The sequence below is a fragment of the Homarus americanus genome, unplaced genomic scaffold (genome assembly GCF_018991925.1).
Source record: "Homarus americanus isolate GMGI-L3 unplaced genomic scaffold, GMGI_Hamer_2.0 scaffold43308, whole genome shotgun sequence".
NCBI classification, from domain to species: Eukaryota; Metazoa; Arthropoda; class Malacostraca; order Decapoda; family Nephropidae; genus Homarus; species Homarus americanus.
Window position 1 is genome coordinate 342,501 of NW_024723555.1, and position 17,064 is coordinate 359,564.

A 17,064-nucleotide genomic window follows, 5' to 3' on the forward strand; every position below is an offset into this window, starting at 1 on the left:
ACACTGACTCGTATTTTTCATGTTATCCAAAGATATGAAGAATATGATGACTGTGGTAAAAAAAAATAAAAAAATAAAACAGTAATTACCACTTCCGGCGCGGCGCACAATTAAAATTGACAGCGTGTGTAAAAGACAGTCCCATAAAAGAAAAAAAGAAAAACTCGTAGTAATAATTTTTTTAGTACAAAGTTAGTAATTAAACGACAGTAACCAGTATAGTCTCAGAAGGTGGCTGAAAATTACAATAATAGTTGTATGATACCGGTGCGTTAATCAAGAAACTACATGTACGTTAACTTCATGTGAAGATAAAGTTTGCATGTCTGTAGCCTATTGTAACGATATCTCACACCTCTAAACCTACAGCCTACTAGAATGCCTTACCCCTCTAAAACTGGCACATTATATACCAGTGTTAGATACAAGGATTTATCGAACCCTTTATATAAAGTCTTATAAAACAAAATATATTGACACTGCCGCCATGATAAAACAAATCACTACGGACTATGGTGGGTCTGATCCTTCATAAGAACTGGTACACAAGACACATTCAGTATACACCTATATGTACAGTACTGAACATACCTTTAGCGTCTCAAGATGTAGCTAGTTGGGACTTCTCGTACTCCCTGGGCTGAAGTCAATTATCCCCTTGAGGATATTTCGGCGACCAATGACTTTTATCTCTGAAAATTTATGAATAATTTACATATTACTTTTTCACACACACACACACAAACCTAACTTATCTTATCCTAACATAACCTATCCTAACCTAACCTATCCTAACCTAACCTATTCTAAGAGCCTAACCTAACATTGGTTATATGGTAACAAAGGAAAAACAAGGTCAAAGTCAACATCCAAATGAATACACTACCCAATCTAACCGAGCCATGTATGTGACTTTTGTCTATGACTATTTCTTGTGAATTCCGATCACCATCATGTACAGCAACAATGACTAATTAAAATCATCTCATTCAAGAAAGTGAAAAAAAAAAACATCTTGGCACAGGAGTAAAAGTAAATGGTGTATTCTTTGGTAAATTCATTCAACTCGTGGAGCTCAAAGCCTCATCATATTCGGGCAACTATGAATGGTCTGCCCAGTACTTGTGTTTCATTAGTCAGTAACGTCAACAAGAATTTCAATGGCCAGCAGTAATATGTTAGCTTATCTCTGTACAATTATTTCATTCCGTAAAGTTTGATTAATTTGCTGATGATCAAGAAGGTGGTCATTACTTTATTTTTTTATCTTTCTGTGTTGATTTATATATGTATATTCCAAGAGGGAGAAAAGAAATATTGAATAGAAATTGTGGATAACATACAGTAAGTAAAATGAGACAGCAAAGACAATATGATCCTGCAAAATATCCACTAAAACTGTAATAATTTAGTGTTGCTTACTTTCCAATTTAGACAATTTTGTTACTTGTTTACTTTTCACTTCTTCTGCATCAATGAAGTGGAAACAGAGTTAATTAATTGATAGTGATTCTGTATAATCGTCAAGCACGTTTAACGATCGATTCACCATGAATATACACCATGCAGGTGTACAGTTCAGCATATACTGTAGCTATACTGCATATATAGACAATATAGGTATAGAGTTCAACATGTATATACACCATGCAGGTGTACAGTTCCACAAGCATACTGTATATATAGACAATATAAGTATACAGTTCAACATATATGCTGTATATATACACCATGCAGGTACCGTATACAGTTCAACACGCATATTATAGACAATGAATGCATAAAATGTACCTAGACAGTGCAGGTATACAAACACTGGTAAACAGTAAGGCAGTTCACCAAGGGGAGCCAACAAAGCCACCAGTAGTGTCCTTTGCTTAGGCTTGTGTACTAATCAGTAATAGGTAATGTAAAAACAAAGTGGATGAATATAACAAGCATTTCATCGTCAGTTCTAGACAGTTTATGTATTCTGTGGAGCTTTCATTTCAACTTGACAGTCATCCACACATTCAAATGTACCAGGAAAATCTGTTGACTTCTTATTTTTCTCTATTTAAGCAACTACTATTCACCACTTCATAAAATTTGGGGAATTACCCTTCATGCACTATCCATCATACTGTACACCTGATGAAAGTCGACAAGGCTTGCCAAATTGTTCAGGTTATCACTGCACGGGATAATAAAATAGTTGTAACATATATAATTATTTAACACGAAAAAACTATTCAACTGTGTTGTATTAAGAGAAACCTCAGCACGGTCAGTTAAGAGCTAGGTTGGATGAATCTTCTGTTTATTTACACACTATCAGGTGATCGCCTCGACCACACCCTGATATATAATTATGATGTTCATTCTGTTATGATCCTGGACGACCCATGATGGCATCTTAAAACAATCAAGCATAAGGCTCTAATAATTTCTTCACTGTCCAGTTTTAAGTATAGTATGGATTAGCCAGTGAGTTATGAAGCCATTGTGACCAAGGTTTAAAGAAGACAAAAGGTCTGCTCCTGTGGGTAGAGCTAGATGACATTCGCATACTGATATTGTATATTGTACAGTATATAATAAATATTTGGCTATAAAAGAGAAATATTCCATCATGGTCCTTTTAAGAAAAAAACTAATAACAGACTTAAACTGTAAACAAGTCCAGTAAATCATAATATGAATATAAAATACATACAGAAATAATACCAAATTAATAAAAAATATATGTATAGCTGCTCATAAAACAAGCATCAGAGCATCATTACTTTAAATATTTTTTTATAGAATAAGTGTGGTTATAAATTACATTGCATTTATATTACTACATTAGCTACAGTTAGGTACTGTTTCTCCAGCAGTGAAAAGAAAAACAAAATATTGAGCCACAGTGTTTATGGTGCTGGTGGTGTGATATGGTACTTCAAAAGTTGTTATGTAATACAGTACTAAGCTGTACCCCAGACAGGTGCATATGAGTATTGTTGATGCATTTAGTGGAGATTTATGGGCTAAGCTTCCAGTACTCTGTGTGGGTGTGTTTCACATGGGTATATGGAATTTAGTTTACTAATATATATCCTTTTTCCTAAAATGGTTCTGGCTTTTTAATAAGGTTAGGTAGGAAACAACACAGGAAGGAGAGTGTTATCATTCTACCTTGCCTTTGGTGAATGGTGAAGGATTTGAATATGTACAGTTTCTTTTTTGGGGTTTTCAGTGAAACAAATTTATAAATATAACTTTGCTGCTATTATAATGGTTTTATATATGTGTCTTTGTAGATAGATCCAGTGTAATTCTTCTATGTACATGAAATTTAAACTTTGTCGCTACACTGTACTTAATTATGTGTATATTTCATTATATATATCTAATTTGTATATATAATTTGCATGAAAGTGTTCACTAATTTACTGAAATGTTGACAGTTAAATATAATTAAATTATAATACAAAATTCAAGATAAAATATTTGCTGCTGAAGATATTAGGATTGTTTAATTGTTCATTTGGAATGAAATTGCAGATTTTATAGTAGTAGCAACACTGACTTTATAACCATTAATATTAACTTGTTGGGTTGTTCCATGTATTTCAAGCATCTTCTTAACATATACAAATATTGTACTGTAATTGTGGATAGCTTCTGGGTAGTGGCCGTGTTATCAATGCTTCCAGACTATATTATGAAATGTAACCATTGCATCAGGCAATATATATATATATATATATATATATATATATATATATATATATATATATATATATATATATATATATATATATATATATATATATACTGTATGGAATAGATATTCTGCATATAAAGAAATGAATTATTTGTTTACAGGGGTGACCCAACTATAATGTTAAAGCATGTCTAAGACTTTCAGTTTTAAACAATTAGTTTGTGGCAAGGTGGCTAAGGCTTTCTGAATGAATTATCACATTTGGGATAAAACATGTACTGGGAGAGAACACACCACTAACCTGTAACTTGTTCAGTGCAGCACATAAAGCTTACAAACATCTGAATAGGCTATGCAATCAAACTGAAAACAACAAAATTCATGCTATTACACTCAAGTTTAAAGTGAACACAAGCGTTCATATTTGTTCATACAACAATTCCTCATTTTATCATTTATAATTGAAATGGGGGAACAGCACAATAGTGTATAACATTAGTAATAATAAATCAAAATTGTAGGGTTATTACCACCTCTTACCTCGTGCTGTTGGGAGTGAACCTTCCTTAACTCTCACTAGAAGTTTTGGTATTTGTTGACCACGTAGTTCATATATAGAATATCAGTCAAACGTATTATGTCAAAAGTGCACGCCACATATCACTGTCCTGTTAACATTAATGGAATCTTGCCTTCTGCAGCGCTAAGCCATCTCCTTTTCACCTCACCATTCTTGTTAAACCTGTTAAAAATAATAATCCACTTGAATTTGTACCTTGAATACCAACCATACACTGCACATTTACTAGCCATGGTCCCACTTGTTTATAATGCTCTAAACTTTACAATTGCAGTGAATTATTAAGAAAATAAAGGAAACACCAACCTGTGCGTATAGTTAAAGGGCCTGGGGGTGACGTGTGACGTCATGGGGGTTTAAACTAGTCACATGAACACCAAAAGTTTCATATATTTTAAATGTTCATTACTGAAAATTATATAAATTTTATTGCATTTCTTCCACTAAATTGTTAATATTTTTATTGCCTTTCTTTAATAGTATATTAAAAACGTAATATAAAGTAGTTTGGGTAAGGCATTTAAATCAGTGTTGACAGTCGTCCATCAATCAGTCAAACGAAACCTTCTTGTGTACTGTTTCTCTCATAACTTTAAACCATTAACATATTGACTTTTTTAAACATTCCTAGAAGAACAGTTATAGCGTGAAAAATTATAAAGTTATTTAAACAGTGTAAACAAACTTTATCGATACTTTATAATACCATTCACAATCGTGCTAAGTGATATCTAATGTTTGAGTGAGTTTAGTGAAAGTTAGTTAGTGTTGTGGGGATGACGTCTTCAACTGCAAAACCAGTGAGTACTTTTACCATTTTATTGAGAATTAATAACAAATTCTGTTAATATAAATAACGTTGTAACTTCGATGCACTGAGAGCCATCTTTCCTGTCCTGTTCCCACTAAGACAGAATATGCAACTACAAATGGAAATGGGTGTCAGTTTTCCAAGGTAATTAAGAAACTGTAACATATGATCTCTATTTTTTGTTTTCTATTTTAGGTCTGGTTTTTATTTATTAAGTCTGGTTTCAATTTTTTCGATCTGGTTTCTATTTTAGGTGTTTTTTTATTTCTTAGGTCTGGTTTCTATTTTAGGTTTGGTTTTTATTTTTTAAGTGGATTTTATTTTAGATCTGGTTTATTTTTAGGTCTGGTTTCTATTTTAGGTCTGGTTTTTATTTTTTAAGTGGATTTTATTTTAGATCTGGTTTATTTTTAGGTCTGGTTTATATTTTAGGTTTTAGTTTCTATTTTAAGTTATTGGTAATAGGTTGGGTTAGGTTAGGTTAGCTTGGTTATTATAACATGGAACATATTGGTCAACTGAAGGGCAATTAATTGGGGAGAGGTTCAGTAAACTATTATTATTATTATTATTATTATTATTTTAGAAATTAAACAATAAACATCAAAAGAGGATGTCATCACTGGATGCTTTTCAAACAAATTTTAAGTTACAAAATATTCTTCCAGCTTCATGGAAAATAAGGAAAATGCATTCAGTAGTCCATTACAGTACTTATCATATAAGTATAGGTAACCTATTCAGTGAAAATGTGTAAGAAATGACTGCAAAAATTCCAAAATAGATAGCCTCACTGGATGCCTTTTAAAAATATACAATAGAGAAGCAAATTACTTTTCTAATCTGCTTGAAAAGGAGGAAGTTTATTCAATACCTTGATACTTATCAAATAAGTACTGTACATGTTATTTAATATGTAGTACTGTTCTGTTATTTTTTTATTTGACATTTTAAAATGAAATCTCCTGCTTTGGGGTTAAAAAATGAAAAGTGCAGTGTACTGTACAGGTATTTCACGAAATTCTGTAATTATTAGCTTTAATATATCCTGAAGGCCAGCTAATCACTATTTGATCATACAAATGTAAATAAGATACAAGTTTGGTCCTTCACCTATGCAGGAGAGGCGAGGAAGCTAGGGATAAAACACCAGCATATCAAAACCACAAATGCCTTGAACATTTAATGAGCAGAAGCCTAATCTACAATGGTAAAACTCCACATTATATCCTACTAAGCTTTAGATAGGAATGTGTGTCTGACATTGTACAGAAACTTGTGTGCTTGGTGATATGTTTCTTGTGGCTGTGGAAAGTTGATGTAGTCAGGTGGTGCAAGAAAGGATATTACAGCAACCTTGAGATGCGCCCAACAATCCTCCTGCAGTGTCAACCACACTAATCTGGAAGCTTCCAGAAACCATATACTGTACTGTACTGTACTGTACTGTACTGTACTTAGTGAGATTAGCAACTGCAGGTAGAGGGGTATGCTGCATCTTGTGACAAATGTGGACATTTGTGTAACGGTTTATAGCCATATGGACAATGCAAAATTACAAGAATGGAACTTGACTCATAAAATCCGTGGTACTGTACAGTATGTCAAAATACCTTATCTACAAATGTACAAATGTAAAAAAAAAAATGGTCACTTAATTATAGTTATTATATACTCCTAAATAAATTAAACACACACATAAATACTTATACAGTGTATATATTACTTCATATACTTAGCCTAGAAGTGTACTGCAAATAGTTTCATTTGATTTATAAATCATTATTGAATCTCCCAAGAAAATAACATCTCATTTTTGTTTTTTAGCTGTAAACCCAGTTTAGGTGTTTCTATGCATCAATAGAGGATGTATGCCTATTCCTAAGTTTGGCTGGCATTCCATAAACCTGACAAATCCTAACTTATAAGGCTGAACTGGGGGAAGAGGCTGCAGCTGTACTGTACCAGCTTGGGTAATGCTGGTTCACACTACCACTCTAGTACTTGTGTATTTTAGGTATCTATATTAAGTTCTGCCAGTATAAAATGAGTCTTATACATACCTATAATAGTACTGGTGTAAGAAGATCAGAAAAATAACGATGTAAATGTTTGAGGTGGACGAACGTCTCCCAGCAGACGACGCGCCATTAGTGAGAACTCGCTCACTGTTTATCTAAAGTTCGTCCCAATATTTTACCAGCATAAATTCTTATTTCCTGGTGATCTATCTGTAAATTATTTATTTTTACGTATACTATAGCATGATCAGAACCACTTTGTTGATATTTTATATTAATATTCGATAAAAATTATCCTTCGTACCCTCCATTGGCGAGCCACGGGCCTCACCAAGGTTTACGTTCCCATCCAACACAGTCGTCTGGTCAGGGAGTGATGTGTGTGTGAGAACGAACATATGTCTGGATCATACAAGCTTATTATGGGTCAATTGAAAGCTTATTGGTTTATATATCCATATCTGTCTGTCTGTTAGTCAGTATGCACATCTTTGTACTACTAATGTGTCCATCAGATTGTAGTTTCACGTCTTAGATACATTCTGAGAAATATTCTCTCGTGAGAATCTTCGTATATTTGGGTACGTGGACATGCATGTGTTAGTGTCGATCGTGACCTACTTGTTGGGAGAACGACGCCATTTCTTCTCAACATTCTAAGGACCACATGAAGATTAACCCCCCAGCCTATATCTCATGATGATTATCGCCTGAACTTACCTGGGGGAGTTCGATTATGTTATGTTAGGTTAGGATAAGTTAGGTTAGAATAGAGTTAGGTTAGGTTAGACTAGAGTTAGGTTAAGTTAGACTAGAGTTAGGGTGGATAATATTAAGGTGAAATAAGCTGGGGTACCTAATCGTCATGTGATCCCAATCAAAACCATCCTATCTCGTCTCTAAACAGGTGAGAAAGTTTTCTTTTTTCACTTAAGCTTAAATCTTTTGCACACCTGCGAGAATGTGCAGGTGTACGTGGGCATGTGTGTAAAAGGGATTGGTTGACCTACCTGTGGTAAGAATGACATCAGGTCAGTGTATCAAGTCAATTGTACCCAACTTTCTCAGAGCCTTTTGGTCGACGTTGGTGATTACATTCTTCTCCAAATTTTGTGAAGCTTTGGGAACGTGTATTTGTGAGTGTGTGTGTGTGTGTGTGTGTGGTAGGGGCGTGCCTGACCTACCTGTTAGGGAGAGAAGAATGACAACATCTCCTCTGAGCATTGTAAGCCATCTCCTCTGAGCATTGTAAGCCTTCCCTCCCTCCCTCCATCCCTTCTTCCCTCCCTCCCTCCCTCCCTCCACCACGACTTTCTCAACAGGTGGGGGGATGTTAGCACTTACACGTCGCTCCAGTGATGATTACCCGAGCCGCGCGTGACCTCCCAGCTGACCAAACAGCTAGCTACATTGCGTCCGTCCATCTTGCGCAACGTAGCGGCTCTCTCGCTCCCCCAGTTGAACGCCGCCCGCTGCCACGTCGCGCCGCCTGACCTCGTTCTGCTTGTGCTTCGCTGCAAGAGAAAAAAAAAGAGAAAAAATCATCTTTCAGTTTGATAATTTTTTGGTATAATCTGTGTTGCAGTGTGTGTGTGTGTGTGTGTGTGTGTGTGTGTGTAAGGACCTTCAGACACATGAGGGAGTAACATTTTATGGTTTCTAAATGACGATCATCGAATTCAGTTTTAATTTTCCATAATTCTTAGTTTTGGGAATACAGTATTTCATCAGCTTATTTTTTTTTCTTTTGCAACTTTCATGAAATTGATGAATATTTTAATCTGAAAACAAATAAATCGTAAAGAAATATTGTGTTAAGTATACGAACATGTCTTTTTTTGTCCTGTCATACACAACTGAGAGAGAGAGAGAGAGAGACGACTAGTTCATCCTCCACCACCACCCACCTGGTTCATCCTCCACCACCCACCTGGTTCATCCTCCTCCACCACCCACCTGGTTCATCCTCCACCACCACCTGGTTCATCCTCCACCACCATCTACCACCACAACCCACCTGGTTCACCCACCACCACCATCACCACCCACCCTGGTCATCCTCCACCACCACCACCACCACCCACCACTGATCACCATCACCACCACCTGGTTCATCCTCCGCACCACCCATCTAGTTCATCCTCCACCAACGCACCCACCATCCTCCACCACCACCATCTGGCCACCACCTGAGATCCTCCACCACCCACCTGGTTCCATCTCCACCACCACCACCATTCACCAAGCCACCACCACCTGGTTCATCCTCCCACCACCCACCAACCATCCTCCACCACACCACCACCACCACCACCTGGCTCCACCACCACCAACCACCACCTGCACCACCACCTCCATCCTCCCCACCTGAACTCCACCACCACCACCACCATTCATCCTCCACCTGGCCCATCCTCCACCACCACCACCATCTATCACCACCACCTGGTTCCATCCTCCACCACCCACCTGGTCTATCTCTCCACCACCATCCATCACCACCACCTGGGTTCCATCCTCCACCACCCACCTCCACCACCACCACCATCTATCACCACCACCACCTGTTCCACCCTCCACACCACCTGGTTCATCTCTCACCACCACCACCATCTATCACCACCACCACCTGGTTCAGCATCCTCCACCACCCACCTGTCTGTCCTCCACCACCACCAACATTCATCACCACCACCACCTGGTTCATCCCACCACCACCCACCTGGGTTCCATCTTCCAATCACCACCACCACCCACCACCACTGCTCACCTGGTTCTGGCATCCTCCACCCACCTGCCCATCCTCCAGCCACCTCACGCCCATCTATCACCACCACCACCTGGCTCCATCCTCCTCCACCACCCACTCCTGGTCTGTCCTCCCGCCACCACCACCACCACCACCACCTGGTCACCCTCCACCACCACCCACCTCTGGTTCATCTTCCACCACCACCACCATCTACCACCACCACCACCTGGTTCATCCTCCAACACCACCCCACCCGTCCATCCTCCACCTGCTCACTACCTACTTCCTTATTCGCTGGTCAGTGTCTCTCTGGCCAGGCTGGGGCGACCTGCCTCCCTCCCCCGAGCCGACAGGGGTAAAATCGTGTTTACTTGCTCGATTACGTTCGGTATATCAAACGCGGCTTTTGATCATGATATGTTTTATTTTTACTATGTTTTTTGGGGAGGTTTTAATGTTGCTTTGAAGAGCGAGTTAATGTATGAAACGAAAAATAAAGTGTATCTGGGTTTGTTGGTTCTCTATCTGTTGCAACTAAATGATTATTGATGTGATTTTTAATAGCTTTTCTGGTTAGGAAATTTGACTTTGAAATTGCTTTACCGCTTTACCTCTCTCTCTCTCTCTCTCTCTCTCTCTCTCTCTCTCTCTCTCTCTCTCTCTCTCTCTCTCTCTCTCTCTCTCTCTCTCTCTCTCTCTCTCTCTCTCCCATCACTGTTCTTTTACCCATGGAATATATTTATCGGGGATGAACCTCAATTGGGGTCAAGTTAGGTGAGGATAAATTTTAGGTTTGGTTCTGGGTTTAAGATTCAGTTAAGTCTAGTTCAGGTTAAAATCAGATTAAAGTTTATTTATGTCTAGTTCAGATAAGACTTACGGATGAGGAAGACTACATTAGGTTAGGCTGAGATTAAGTTACTCGGGTCAGGTTAGACTTTGGTTAACGGTAAATTAAGTTAAGATTTAAATTGATTCAGTTTAAAGCTGAGTTGTGTGCAAGGAAAACGGCGAAATCATATACTTAAGAGACACTACATATTTTTTAAGGTTTAACAACTTTATCGGCAAGGCTTGGAGTACAATTTGCCTATTTTGAGTAATTTAGTCAGGTCTTGACAATGTGGACGCTATCACTGTTCACTGCCACACAGGACAGAGGTTCATACAAAATATTTAGATCATATTCATTAATAGTGTAGGTCATTTTTATGAGGGTGATATCACTGTTCACTATCACTACATGATAATATTAATAGTGGTAGTGGTAGTCTCACCTTTTCCCTCCTTTTTCTTTTTCTCTTCTCACTCTTTTTCTCTCTTTTCTCACACATTCTTCCTCTTTCTCTCTATCTCTTGGTCTCATAAGATCTCTCTTTTCAATTCTCGACAACCTGTCCTCTTGCCCTTAATCCTTCCTACCTGGCCGTACCCCATCCAATCTTCACCATTCTTTCCTCCCCATATCTCCCCCAGTCCTCCCAATCTCCTCCCCATTCAGTCTCCATCATTCTTACCTCCACATCCAGCATTCTAACTTCCTCCTTTTCATCATCCCATTCACCCTCTCCATACCTTTTCCCCATTCATAATCCAGCTCCCCCTTTCTTCCCCATTCATAATTCAGCTCCCCCTTTCTTCCCCATTCATAATCCAGCTCCCCCTTTCTTCCCCATTCATAATCCAGCTCCCCCATTCTTCCCCATTCATACCCTATCTCCTCACACTTTCCTTCCCCCACCCATAACGAAAACTATGACTGTTTATTTATTCACAACCTCGCTAATTTGCATAACACCGACCGGGAATCCAGTATTAGGCTATGGACAAATTTGCACAGGTATACCTGTCCTTATCTCCTCCCTCCTACTTACCCTTACTCCCTCACCTCTCACAACCTCACCTTTCTCACCCTCCTTTTGCTCACTTCTCACCCTCACTCCTTCACTTCTCCTTCCACCTCACTCCCTCACCTCCCTCACCACTTCAACCCTCACACATCCTCACAACTTCCCCCATCACCTCCCTCAACCTCCCACTCCCCTACCTCACTCCTTCAGCTTATTACCCCTCTTCTCACTCCACACTCCCTCACTACAACCCACCTCCCCTTACCCCCGTCTCCTCACTCTTCTCACCTCCTACTCCCCTACCTCACTCCTTCACCTTATCCCCCTCCCCCCTTCACCCCCCTCCTCCTCCAGTATGCCCCCCTGCCGTGGTGGAGAAACCACTTAACTCTCTGTAGAAGGAAAGGGCCTGGGCGGTGAGCAGCGGGTGATGACAGCAGACACAGGACCAGGCGACACTCAACATGGACTGATGTGCATCTCTCACGTTACTCTACCAAACGTCCCCTTGTGCCTCTCACCAGGGGGTATGGTATGCGGGGGTGGAGGAAGTGTCGTTGGTAGGGATGGAAGTAGAGTGAATGGGGGAGGAGACAGAGAAAGGAGAAAGGCTGAGAGAGAATGTGGACGGAGGAGATGGTGAAGAGAAAGAGAGAGAGAGAAGGGGAGGGGGGTAAAGGCATTAGTTAGACGGTGGTGGGTCGTTCAATTATGTATATATGACTTTAAAGTAATGTAACCGTGAGTGTGTGTAGGTGGCCAGCAGGAAGGTCTATTGGCTGCGAGAGACAGAGACATAGAGACAGACTGAGAGAGGAGAGGAAAGATTGAGAGACATAGAGAGTGAGGAAGAAAAAAGTCTGAGAGGAAGAGAGTTGAAGGATTGAGAGAGAGAGAGAGAGAGAGAGAGAGAGAGAGAGAGAGAGAGAGAGAGAGACCTTAGATAACCTCCTCATTGACATTCTGACCACCTTAGGCCAGGAGTATTAGATACAAGCAGCTCTTACAAGGGTTAAGGAAGCCATTGTGACCAACTTGAAGAAATTCCTCAACTCTATTTAGTCTTGAAGAAACAGACTACAATATAGATGTTGTGATCTTATGAGGAAATAATCTGATTAAAAATAAACTTTGCTAAATTATTAATAAGTTGTTAAAATAGGTTACTCAATCGTTTAGTTAATTGTACTCTAAAAGGTAAAGTCATTGTACTCAGAGGGTTTTTAAGTCATCGTATTTAAAGGGTTAAGATATCGTCTTTTAAGGGTTAAGTCATTGTAGTTAACGAATTAAGTCATCGTACTCAAGGGGTAAAGATATCTTATTCAATAGTTTGATTCATCGTACTCAAGGGATTAAATCGTCGTACCCAAAGAGTTAAGTTATCGTATTTGAAGTATTAAGTTATCGCATTTAAAGGCTTAAGTCATCGTAATCAAGAAGGTTAAGTTATTTTATTCAATTGTTTAATTTACTGTATTCAAAGGGTTAAATCACCGTACTGAAGGGATTTAAAGATATAAATGAACTAAATAAGGTTAATGATATGCAAGAGTGTGTTTACCGTGTCAGGTGTAGATGAGGTCAGGTGTATTTTTATCTTAATTACCGTTCTAATGGTTACACCTGTTGTAATTATTTCTATAATTCCTCTCTATTTAGTTTTCATGTTCTATTTTCTTCTTATTTTTTTTTTAATCTTAATCTTTGTCTATATTTTGTTTGTTTGTTTTTGTTTGTGGTTGTTTGTGTCTCATTATTTCTTTGCGTGGTCTGTTTGTCTGTCTCTGTCTCTCTCTCTTCCTTTCTGCCTTTCTCTTTATTTCTCTCACATTTTTTGTCTTTAAGCCCCCCCCTCCCTCTCTCTCTCTCTCTCTCTCTCTCTCTCTCTCTCTCTCTCTCTCCATTTTTCTCCTTTTCTCTCTTTTTTACTCTATCTTTTGCAATCTCTCTCCTTACTCTTTCTTTGTCAGTCTTTCTCCCTCTTTCTCCTCTCCCTTCTCTCTCCTTCTTACTCTTTCTTTTAACAATCTGTCTCTCTCCTTCTCTCTCCTCCACATATCCCTCTGTCCACTATCACTGGTATAGATAATAGTGTTACATTCTCTTTTATTCCAGAATCAACAGATAACGATCCCCGAATACGGTCTGGCCAGATTAAATCCTGAAATGTTTTTTGCTGCTTATGCAAATCTTGAGTGTGCAACGAGGACTTGTAAATTTGTCGTCATCAGCAGTTTTAATAGTGGGGGAATACTCTCTCTCTCTCTCTCTCTCTCTCTCTCTCTCTCTCTCTCTCTCTCTCTCTCTCTCTCTCTCTCTCTCTCTCTCGCCGTATTCAGTTGCAAAATCTGAGCTGGGACTTGAGTCACAGGTAAATGTGTAAGTCATGGTGATTAAGTACAGTTTATTTTGCCAGGTACGATACACCTGAGAAATAAAGCGGAGGGGCTGAAGCAGATATATGTAATACTAATAATAATAATAACGTTGATGGTAATTGTATTGATGGTGTAATAATAAAGATAATGACGATAATAATGATAATAAAAAAAATGATGATAATAATAAAACTAATGAAATGGAAGAATTATCTATTCTTCTTTCTTATAAATCTTTGTTTTTTTTCCAGATTTTACAAGAAACGTAAAATATAAAGTATACATATTGTTAAAAAAGACAAAAAGAAGGAAATATATTAGAAAAGGTTGTAAGAGTGCAAAATAAACAAGAGCTGTGGTTCAGTTTAGGGCCGTGTGTGTAGGAGGAGGAGTGAGGGACGGCGGGACTTGTTTCTAACTCATGAATTTGGAAGCTGGTTCGATTTGTCTCTGTAAGTCCACCTCACGACCCCATCCTTCCTCACCTCTCAACTCTTTTCCTCTCTCTCTCTCTCTCTCTCTCTCTCTCTCTCTCTCTCTCTCTCTCTCTCTCTCTCCTTGTGTGGTGGACCAGATACCTGAATTAAACCGCTACCCCACATCTCTCTTCTTTACCTGTTATTGTTACCTCAGTGTTCAGGTGTTCTCTCATTAATGACACCTGTCTAATTAGAAAAAAAATATTATTACGATACTTAAGGAAATATTACATAATTACTCTTATTACTGGTGTCAAGAGGAAGATTATATTTCCAAAGGGTAATACCGCTTAGGTGTGGTTATTGAAGCTTGTTAATTAGTTAGTGGCCACTGAGGGTGATGAACTGACACTGAACAACACAATCTGGTTGACCCTGACACTGTGTAAGGAATTCTTTATAGAGGGGTCTTATGTGTGTGTGTGCCCTCACCTGCGAGACGTAACGCTTGGAGGAGCACCACACGAGAAGGTGTCAATACTTTCAAGTTAGACCGACTGCATACCGAGGCAGACAAGCGCCAACGCCGTAAAGACGCTGCCACCGCCCCTCCCGCACTAGATGTAACCCTCCACACGTGCAACATCTGTGGACGTCTCTGCCGGTACCGTATCGGCCTCTTTAGTCACCTCAAAACTCACTAACCCAGGTGACATCCCTAATAACTCATATCATTGTATCATAGTGGGTGTTGTTGGTGGAGGTGGTGATGGTGTTGTGGTGATGATGGTGATGGTGTTATTGTTGTTGATGGTCTTATTGTTGCATGTGTTTCATCGTCAACCTGTCCAGTATGTTGTTGATATTAGTTTATACGACCATTATAACCACCCACTGGGTTATATTTATGTCGTAGCCATTATTAATGTTTCCATCCACTTATATCACGTGTTTAAAGGCCTTAATTTTTGAACGGAAGTGAGACCGACTTTGGGATTGATAAGGGAACTTTTTTTTCTGAGCATGTTGAATAGTAACCTGGTGCTGGGGACTGACTGTGGTGGGTTAAGATATTCTTATTCAAAACATTTGTCCAGAAAACAACTGTAAAGGTGTTTTAATTTCCACAAGGTAGTGACGTCATAAGAGGGTGCCTCGACCTGTGATAGGCTGAGGCTGTTGACCTATATGTACAGTGGATACAGAGTTCATATCTGATCCAATTGGTCGATGGTTCACTAGCGTGGCACTCCCAAGTCCACTAATTTGTGTATGGGTGCCTCAGTATACAGTATAATATTCATCTTTCCTCTAAAACACCTTCAGAAGCCTTTGGAACTTACTTATCCATATTCCACATTTATAATCTTGTACAATAAAAACAAATAATAATATTCTAAATCAAAGGTAAAGTCAAATATATTCTAAATCAAAGGTACACAGGTATATGGCTAATTTATGAGTACACTATGAATAAATGATTAACGTGTAAATGCATAATATGTGTATTTGATTGATTTATGAATGCACAATGTATAACAAACGTTTAATATACGAATTAATTATCCCCGAGTGAATAATACATGAATACTTATGTACGAATTGAATATATATATGTAAATAAAAATTATCAACAATACGCTAGCCACACACACACACACACACACACACACACACACACACACACACACACACACACACCAAACAATACGGCACACGCTCATTGTATTCTTATTTGCGACAGTGTATATTTTTAAAACTTTAATTAGGTTCTTCTTACCTACATAATTTACCTGGGAAGTGTTTTCCTTGCAGTATTTGCTTGGTGGATCTGCTTGCCACTGTGTCTTCATATCATTATGCTTAATTATCTCTTTGTGCCTGCGATAATTGGCCATTGTATGTGTTTAGGGTCTGATTATGCTTGGATGGGAGGAGTCTGAGGAAAGGGGTAAGTGGGGGTGTTGTGAAAATAGTCAGGGGGTGATGGGGGTATGTAGGTTGTGAAGGGTGTTGAGGGTAGTCAAGGGGTGGGCGGGTGTTGGAGGTGGGTTAGGAGGTTGTTGCTGTATGTGTGTGGGTCCTCACATCCCATATCGCCCAAATCAGCAAACCACTCCAAACCAAAACACCTTAACCACCATATCCTCCAACCCTCTCCCAGGCTACCACTACTACGCAGCCCTCTCCTACCACCTTCCCTCTCCACCACCACCAACCCTCTCCACCACCTTCCCTCTCCACCACCACCAACCCTCCCCACTACCACCTTCCCTCTCCACCACCTTCCCTCTCCACCACTACCAACCCTCTCCACCACTACCAACCCTCTCCATCAAACACTCAGTCCACCTGATACCATCTCTTCGAGTACCACAAAATGACAAAGCCGAGGGTGGGCGGTAAGGGGGGGTGAGGTAAGGGGTAAGGGAGGGGGGTGAGGTAAGGGGTAAGGGAGAGGGGGTGAGGTAAGGGGTAAGGGAGGGGGGGTGAAGTATCAACGGTAGGTACCAGAGTGACCGCAAAACGACGTGGTACAAGAGCTGATACCATCTCCCCTTC